A 9,733-nucleotide genomic window follows, 5' to 3' on the forward strand; every position below is an offset into this window, starting at 1 on the left:
CTCACCCTGTGCCCACTGAGGAAAAGAAAAGGGTCCAGCCAACTCTCCTGTATGCAGCTGGGGGGCACCAGCCCCCCAAACAGGGGGAGGCCTCTGCCTTTGATGCGTATTAAATATGAGGCATGTCACTTTCATTAGCAAATATTTTAATGAAGAGAAAGGGGGAAAGAAATGAGTTTCAAATGAGAGGAGAAAGTTAGCCGTTTAACTCACTGCAACCGCCAGGAATGAGAATGACTAAGGCAGAGGTGGGAAAACTACGGCCTGGGGGCCAGATCCAGCCCCTCAGGGATTTGGATCTGGCCCATGGGATTGCCACCCTCATGGCACCGCAGGCCCCTCACTGCCCCCAAAGCGGCTGACACCACATCCCTATGGCCCCTGGTGGTGGTGGTCAGAGGCGGGCTGCAGGGATGTGGTGCTGGCTGCTTCCAGGAGCACTGCAGGCCGCGGCAGGCAGGCAGACAGCCAGCCTGCCCTGGCCCCGATGCACACCGCTGCCACCCCAGATCCACTCCAGGAAAGCAGCCTCAGGTTGGAGCCCGAACCGGTCCTGCACCCCAACTCCCCGCCCTGAGCCCCCTGCCACACCTCTGCCCCCTGCCCTGAGCCCCCTCATATGCTCAGTACCAGGTTTACCATGGAGCCCATGCTCAGAAGGGGCCCCGGCCTGCTCTACTTGCACTGCATCCCAAAGCCCCACCAGCCTGCTGGCTCCCCTCTGTCCATCACTTGCTCTTCAGACCAAGGGCTCCTCTCCACTTCCTGGTCCCACCCTCCTACTCCTCTCTGTCCCCTGGCTGGACACAGAGCACCTCTGGCTCCAGCCAGTCTCTGCTTCCCACCGCATGTGGGACTGTGTGTCTCCTCAGAGCTGAGCTGCCTGGGACGGGTGCAGAAGCTTGGCCAGTCTCAGCCAGGTGTGTGTGTGGGAGGGGGGTGTGACAGTGTGGAGGGCTTGCCTGGGCCCCCCTCCAGGAAAGTGCACCTTGAGAGAGCCCAGCCAGGGCAGGCCCTGGCCTGACTGATCACGGCACTCCCGAGGGGCCGGAGCGATTCCCGGCCCTGGGACCAGCTCTGGCTGTGCTGCTGGCTCAGCCCAGCAGATAGTAACCTCCCAGCAGGGCAAGTGAGTGCAGCTGGGAAGCAGGCAGTGGGTCTCTGGGAGGGAGGGTGCTGGGCTGTGAAGTAGCAGGGAAGATTTGTATGTGTTGAGGCACTAGGGAGTGGGGGTGCTGGGCAAAGGTGGTGTTGTGTAGGACGCTGTGCATTTGTTGGGAGGGCGGGTCAGGGGAGGTGCTGTGCGTAGCGGATCCGGGGGTTCTGGCCACAGGAAATTGAGGGTGGGGGGAGTTTCCGGTGTTAGGCAGGGGGGGCTGCATGGCACAGCATGGGCTCGCCCCGAAGGGAAGGTGCATACTTGCAGCACAGGGATAGGCGGACCACTGTGTATCTGTAAACTGCTGGTTTGTAAATAGTGCCCTCGCACTGGGCTGGGCAGAGCTGGGCCACCCCTGTCATGCCATGCCCCTGGCTGACCCCTCTCCCTCCCCCGCCCTGCGCCATGCTACATTGTTGCCATATGGGCCCACAAATATGTTTGGCGCCAGGCCCACAAAAAGTTAATCCGGCCCTGCATACGCCCCACACCCCTCCTCTGCCCCAACCCCTTGCCTTGAGCCCCGTTCTTGCACATTGCACTCCCTCCCACATCCCACACTCTCTCCTGCACCCCAACCCCGTGCCCTGGCCCTGCATGCAATTTCCCCACCCAGATGTGGCCCTCAGGCCAAAAAGTTTGCCCACCCCTGGACTAAGGCAACAAATTCCCTCCAAAATAGGAGAACTTGCTACAACTAAACATGGGAATGTCCAAATACAAGATGCTTTTTAGCAGACATTTAATAATTTTATAATAATTTAATAATAACATGGAATAATAATAACATGGAAAAAGACAAATGCTGACAGCTGATATCTATGTTAAGGCATTAAAGAGTAAAGGGTGGAAATCCGGAGAATTTTGGATCAATTTTCACAAATTAGAGCAGAAAGTGAAAAAATGTGAAGCATTTTATATCGATAGTCAATAGTAGGTAAAGAGGTAAAAATATGAGTTAATTTCATATTGTTATTTGACAAATTGAGAGAAAATGGAAAATATCTGCAAAATTTTTCTAAATATATTCAGAAATTTGAGAAAAGGTCAAAAACAGGATATGCGATGTTAATACTGTATTACTAGTGAGACATGGAAAAAAATCTCAGGGAATATTAAATTAGAAATAGATAACTAGAGAGAAAGAAGGGGAAAGTTTTTAGGATATTTTCCCAAAAAAGAGATCTGTGTAAAATTCAGAAATGTATCTTTCTCACCAACTGAAGAGGGTCCAATAAAAGATATTACCTCACTTACCTTATCTTTCTAAATGCAAAGCAATGCACATTGGAGAGAAAAACTAGAGCTACTCAAACTCTAGTGGGTGGTAAATTAACTATCAATTGCAGCCCATATAGCTAGCTTTAGCATTCTTTTATGCGGCAGTAATCCATGGAACCCACAGGCCTGTCTCCTGTACGGCACTGGCATCGGTAGTTAGCATAAGGCTTGAGGTCTATGAACTCTGGCACAGATAAATGGACTAAGGGTCACCCCTAAGGTTTGGGGAACTGGAAATAGAGTGTTTAAGAGGGAATTTCATCCATGAAGACACCAGTCGACCAGAGGAACATGAGCTAACACTGGCTTTCAGATAGAAGATCCAAAGATGAATGACCACATGAGTGCCATGGCAACGTATTGACATACACGACACTAAGATAAGATCATTAGTGCACTAACCTACAGGAGCACACCCCAACGTTAGTAGAGAGAGGAAATACAAATAAGGAAGAGGGGAGAAACCCCTACTGAACATGCATTACACCTAGTGGCATCAGCAGAACATATTATAGGCTACGCAACCCAAGAAAGGGATCTGCATGTTGCTGTAGAGAGATCAATGAAAAGCTCCACTCAATGCATAGCTGCCAGCAAAAAAGTTAACAACATGTTAGGATTCATAAGGAATGAGATGGAAAATACCACACAAATCAAGGGGCAGCCTCTAATATCCTGGGACTACCATGGCTACTACAGCACTGCACACATGATATTTTATAGCAATCTTTCAGAATTGGGGAAGAAATAAGTCTAAAAAGAAACATTTGATAATAAGAAAAATCCACTTGGCTCAGAAGACAGTTTATATTGAGAGTAGTTGGACAGTTTGACAGGATTGTACATGGAAGTTCAATAAACAGACAGTAATAATCCCCCCTCCCCACCCACACCATTCACAGGGGCAGCAGGGAGCCCTTCAGGGAGGTGCTTTAAGAGGTTACGTGAGGGGAGTATGAAGCAGGAAAACTCTCTGGCAGTGGGGAGGAGGCAGCAGCAGGGGCAGGCAGGTGACTGGCAGCTGGGAGGAGCTGCGTTGGGCAGTTGGGGGTAGCAGTAGCCAGGACTGTGTAACCTTGGGATGGACAATCTTCACTGGGGACTTTTCCCTTCCATCCCTTTCCTTGCCTTGTTGCTGGCAGAGAATATCCACCCCATTCCACCCCAGAGGCAGCTGTGTCTCAGGGCTCTGCAAGCTGTACCCATTAAGCCCCTTCTCATTTGGGGAATGATTCAAGACAATTTCCCAAAGAAAGAAAGAAAATTTGCTGCAGGTCAAATGGGTGGGAAAATATCTCAAATCTGAGATTGTTAAATTAACATTGGAAAATTAAAGAGAAATTGGGGCAAAATCTGAAAAGGAGAATAGAGAAAGTGTCAATAATTGCTCTATCAGCACTGACCCTTCATGGAGCAGTTGCTGCTTTTACACCTGAAAGGAGACTTCCTTTCTCTGACTCCTGCCCATGGGGCCATGGTAGGAAGTGGTGACCCAGTGAAGCTGACTTGAGGCTGATGCAAGGTAACCAAAACTGAACCAGCCTCCTAGGGTACTGGGTTGGAAGCCGGTACAGGGGGTGGGCCCGGCTTCCCCATCATCAGTGGTTCTCAACCAAGAGTATATGTACACCTGGGAGTACGCAGAGGTTTTCCAGGAGGTACATCAATTCATCTTGACAATTGCCTAGTTTTACAACAGGTTACATCAGTGGTTCTCAAACTTTTGTACTGGTGACTCCTCTCACATAAAATGCCTCTGAGCGTGACCCCTTCTTACAAATTAAAAAGATTTTTTATATATTTAACACTGTTATAAAGGCTAGAGGCAAAGCAACTTTTGGGGTGGAGGCTGACAGCTCACGACCCCCATGTGACCCCCTCTGAGGGGTCCCAACCCCCAGTTTGAGAACCCCTGGGTTACATAAAAAGCACCGGGGAAGTCAGCACACACTAAATTTCCATACAGACAATGACTTGTACATACTGCTCTATACATCATACACTGAAAGGCAAGTGCAGTGTTTACATTCTCATTGATGTATTTCATAATGATGTGATAAAAAGGAGAACATCATTAGCCACGTTCAGTCACGTTCAGTCACAGCATGCACTGCGCTGTAACACGCTGCTATTTCTAGATCGGAAACTAGAATGCAAGTGAACTGCTGCCCTACATCAGCCCCTTAGTCAGGAGATTCCCCCACCCCAATCCCTCCGATCACCAGAGGACGGAGCCCTGCCACTGGCTGCAGGGAGGCAGGATATAGGGCGTGGGGGGGGGGGGGGAGAGGCCATTCCCAGACAGGAGACCCCCATTCCTCCCAGAGGCTGCAGCCCTGCCACTGGCCGCGGGGAGGCAGGACACGGGGTGCGGGGGGGAGGCCATTCCCAGACAGGAGACCCCCATCCCTCCGATCGCCAGAGGCTGGAGCCCAGCCACTGGCCGGGGGGAGGCAGGACACGGGGTGCGGGGGGGAGGCCATTCCCAGACAGGAGACCCCCATTCCTCCCAGAGGCTGCAGCCCTGCCACTGGCCGCGGGGAGGCAGGGCATGGGGGAGGGGAGGCCATTCCCAGACAGGAGACCCCCCCCATCCCTCCGATTGCCAGAGTCTGGGCGGGGCAGAGGTGGAACAGGCGGGGGGGGGGGTGTTGCCCAAGACCCCTGGAAGCAGCAGAGCCAGGCCCAGAGACCGCGGGAGGGGCGCAGGGCTGCGGGCCTCGGGGGGGGGGGGGAATGAGAAGTTGGGGGGGGGTGTCAGGCTGACCCCGGGACCCTTCCTCACCTGAGCTCGAGAAGGCGAAAGAGCCGCGGAACAGGCTGGGAATTGCAATTTCTACCTCTTCTCAGAGCGGAAGTGACGAAACGGTTTCTCGGGCAACGCGCGCGCTTCCCATCCCGCGGGAAGCGGAAGTGGGCCATCTACCCACGCGCCCCCTCCCGGTGCACACTGGGAAGCGTAGTTCTCGCTCGCAAACGCGGCCTTTTATTGGAGGAGGGGCCGCATGCGCCGGGCGGGCAGGAGAGTGGCTCTGACTCGCGGCTCCTGGGTAGGGCACGCGGCCAGGCGGGGCTGGACAGCGCTGCCTTCGCGCTGGTACAGCCCATGGGGTCAGTCCCCACTTCCTTCTCCCCGGCCCTCGAGGCTTCGTTACCCCTTGGTCTGTCCCGGGCACATGGGGCGGTCGAAGAGCCGCTGAGATTCCCCGGTGCAGCTTTGACTCCTGCTCGCAGCCAGAGGTGGCCCCAGCCCCGTGGAGCTGGGCGGGGTGGGGGTGTTGTGCTGCTTAGTCCCTATGGCCCTAGTGAGACTCCCACCCCTGCACTGCTCGGGGTGGTGCCAAGCGACGATCAAGGGGACCGGGGGGAAAGGTCCCAGCTGCACAGACTAGGTGCCAAGGTTACAGAGGGGCAGCCAGTGCTGAGCTCGCAGAGACTCTGGCGGTTGACACGTGGCAGGGACACCGTCTCTGGGGTAGCAGCAGGGCTGGTGCAAGGAAGTTTTGTGCCCTAAGTGAAACTGGCACCTTGCACCCCACCCCCCAAGCCCTGCGGCAGCTCCGCCCTGAGGCTCCCCCCCTGCCCTGAGGCGCCCCCCCCCCGTGGCAACTCCCCACCCCAGCTCACCTCTGCTCCAGAAGCCCTGCTGTCGGGCCTGTCGCCGGGCTCGTGCCACGTGCGCTAAGCAGAGCTGCGGAGCTTTGCCCAGCCGCCAGCGCCACCGCCGGCAATGAGAAGAATCACATGGGATGGAGCGGCCACTGCACTGGGAGGGAGAGGGAGTCTGAGCCACCGACAGGCAGCCCAGGGGAACCCCTGGGCTGGCTGCCGGTGGCGGCACCCTGACCCCGGGGAACTTCTGGGCTGACTGCAGGCAGCTCAGACTCCCTTTCCCTCCCAGTGCAGTGGCCACTGAAAGGCTTTAAAAAAAATTGGGAGTGCCGCTTTTGGCGCCCCCAAATGTTGGCGCCCTAGGCAACCGCCTAGTTGGCCTAAATGGTAGCACCAGCTCTAGGTAGCAGAAGGCAAGTGCGACGGGACGTGGGACAAACAAGCAATTATTGGGACAGTCCCGATAAAATCGGGACGTCTGGTCACCCTAGATGTGTTTGGGATGCTGATGCTGGCCTTGACATGCTGGATTCAATGAGAGATGAGGCAAAGGAGAAGACGGTGAGTGGCAGCTCCACACAGGGCCAAGGTGTTCAGACACCCAGTTCTAGGTAAAAGGCAAACAGGGATCCAGCCCCCTGCAATGTCCCTCTCCTGGGAGCAGAGCCCCTGGACAAGTAGGAGCCAAGTTGGGAGTGAGATGGAGGGTCCCACAGGACAGAGACAGCTGAAGTCCCTCTGAGTTTTGGAAACTAGGCAATGCAGAGTGAAAGGGCTTCACACCCCACCCAGCTTGGTCTGGGGGGCATCAGCAGCCAGTGGGGTCTGGGCTTGAGCTGCATGGGCAGCAGCAACACAAAAGACAGGCTGCCTGTGAGCGAGGGGCCCGGGGAATATCTCAATCCCTTTTTTGTAGATAAAATTAATGCAGCCTCCGTTCCCAGGGACAGAATATTTCTTTGCAAAATAAAACTTTTAGTTGTAGGCAGTGGTTTTCAACCTTTTCATGCACAAGGTCACTTTTTGAACTTAAGATAAATCCAGGATCTACCAAGGCCTTGCCTCGCTCACTCCATTCTCCCCTCCCTCTGTCGCTCGCTCTCCCCCACTCTCACTGACTTTCACCAGGCTGGGACAGGGGGTTGGGATGTGGGAGGGGGTGCAGGCTCTGTGCTGGAGCTGAGGGGTTTGGAGTGTGGGTGAGGGCTCTGGGCTGAGCCTGGGGCAGGGGGTTGGGGTGCAGGAATGAGGAGTATAGGCTCTGAGAGGGAGTTTGGGTGCATGAGAGGGCTCTAGGCTGGTGCTGAGTGTTGGGGTGCAGGAGAGGGTGAGAGCTCTTGGGGGCAGTTTAGATGCAGGAGGGGGCTTCAGGCTGGGGCAGAGTTGTGGGGTGCAGGAGGGGATGTGAGGTGCAGGCTCCGGCTGGGAGGCACTTACCACCAACCAATGGAAACTGTGGAGACAGTGCTGGGGGTAGGGGCAGTGCATGGAGCCAGGGCTGTCCCTAGCTAATCTGGAGCCCTACACAGCTGGGGGAGCGGGCCCCAAGCCTCCGTGGGGGTAGGGGGGCTTGCCTCAGGCCTCCATGGGGGAGGCTGGCTTAGGGTGCAGGGGGGAACCACCTCTCAGCACTCACCAGCAGCGTGGCTGGGGTCAGGTCCCTGCACTTCCATCTGCCAGTGAGTGCAGGCCCAACCCTGCTGCAGTCGTCAGGGGCGGGAAGAGGCAGGGCTGGGGTGGAGCAAGGTGGGGGCTTTGGGGAAGGGATGGAGTGAGGGCAGGGCTGAGGCAGAGTGAGGTGAGACAGGGGCTGGAGTAGTACGCAGCTGCGCTGGGCACCAAGAAATTTGGTGTCTCACGTTTCCTGGTGCCTTACACAGCTGCGTAGTTTGCATATGGTAAGGACGGCTCTTCATGGAGCTGCCTCACCCCCCATCCCTTTCCCCAGGGGTCGCAAAGATGTGCCAGCAGCCAGGCACTTCTTGAGCGGCATGGGTTCATGGCAGGCAGGAAGGTAGGCTTTGAGCCCCACTAGGCCGCTGGACTTTTAGCAGCCCAGAGAGTGCGATTGAGGCCAAGACTCCAGGATCAACTAGTCAATGGCAATCCATGGGTTGGTGACCACTATTATAAGGAATAAAATTAAATGGCCACATGATGGTGCCAGAGTCTAAGAAATGAAAAGGCCCATGATACCTCAGTCCTCATTGACTTTCAAATCCCTTTATTTCTGTGGCTCATAAAATATAAGGACCAGCTATTTCAATAGTTGTGACACTGGGGTTGTGGATGCTGTAACCGTATCTCAGATTGAATAATGATTTTATATCTGATTCAAGGCAACTTCCCAAAAGCAATGCCAATTGGTTCTTCCCTAAAATTGGTGACACTAGGCAGCAGGGGATATCCTTAATCTGGTGGGGAACCTGTCTGGGTCCCACTGTCAGTTCTCCTCTGTTTTCCAGCACTTAAGGTGTTTCTGACTCCTTGATGAGGTTTTCCTGCAAGGTCTGTGTGTGAATCATTGTGTGTAGGAAGCAAGGAGTGTGGGGCTGTCACTGAGCTGAAGGAGGGAAATGGTTAGTGGAGAGAGATGGGGAAAGAATAAAATAGTCCCAGAAGCAGGGGTGCTGGAACCGAGGGCAGGGGGGAGGCAGGGGAGCCTGGTTCCCAACTTTTAAAGGTGGGGGAACTATGCTCTCCAACTCTCTACCAGCCATAAGGGCAAAGGACTGTGGGAGAGTGTGGCGAGGAGCAAGTGGAGGGCAGAATCTTGGGGAGATGGGGTGGTGTGGGTTTGGGATCTTGGGGGAGGGTGAGTGCTTAGGGGGAAGGCCTGGGGGCTCAGGGGACAGCACGGGGGAATGGGCCACAGTTTGGGAGCCTGTGGCCCCCACACTTTCAGGGGGCTTCCACCGCATCTGCCCACAAGGATGACAAAAGATTAGCAGGCTATTGTTTTAACTACTTGGCCACTTTGTCTGGTGGGCTTGTTGTTGCTTAACTGTTTCTAAGGTCTCTGCTGTCTGTAAACTTTTCCCTAGTTCATTGGCTGACTGAGGCTAGTGGGATGGTTTGGCTTTTGAAAAAAACCTCTCTCTGTGGTATTATAAAGGGGAAAGTGACAAGTAGAAAACCCCACATCATTCTTGGTGCAAGGAGCCAAGTTTGCTGTTCAATTCTGTATTTCACGAAGGTCCAGGTTTGGAAATGTCCAGCCAGGGCAATTCTAATGGGAAGATGGATGCAGGGCACTTAACCTGCACAGATGTCCTATGGAGGTGGAGTGGGAATTAATAATATATTAAGAATCTTTGGGGAAAAGAGACTTTACTGACAAGGTTTGTCTCTGTTCCTATTTCACCTTATGGTCTTGTGTCAATGAATCACTATTTTTTTTTTATTATATTAATTAAACTCTAAACATTAATCAATCATGAACATTAGCATCACTTGAATTTTCCCTCTGCTAGCAAGAATGAACTGAATTTTCTGACTTTCTGGAAACGGCAGAGATATTAAATTGGGGGATTTCAATTGCTGCATTTGTGGATGGATGTTTTACGCTCGCATCTCAATGCACAGACTGAAATGCTAATACTACAGAATTATGTCCACTGAACTTACACAATTATTACATTGCTTGGGTGCATGCACACTTGGCTCCTTGTGTTGGCAGCG

The 9,733-nt window shown here is 53.7% G+C and overlaps 1 protein-coding gene across 1 annotated transcript in view; it reads right to left on the bottom strand.

The window, feature by feature from the left end:
- LOC127033608 (zinc finger protein 420-like) overlaps nt 1-5,316 on the bottom strand; it is a 512,279-nt gene extending 506,963 nt beyond the window's left edge. The window contains exon 1 of the transcript XR_007769138.1: nt 5,226-5,316. The gene's annotated coding sequence lies outside the window, so the exon portion shown is untranslated. The remainder of the gene's footprint in view (nt 1-5,225) is intronic.
- Nucleotides 5,317-9,733: the final 4,417 nt, after the last annotated feature.

This window comes from Gopherus flavomarginatus, chromosome 13, assembly GCF_025201925.1.
Source record: "Gopherus flavomarginatus isolate rGopFla2 chromosome 13, rGopFla2.mat.asm, whole genome shotgun sequence".
Lineage (NCBI taxonomy): Eukaryota > Metazoa > Chordata > Testudines > Testudinidae > Gopherus > Gopherus flavomarginatus.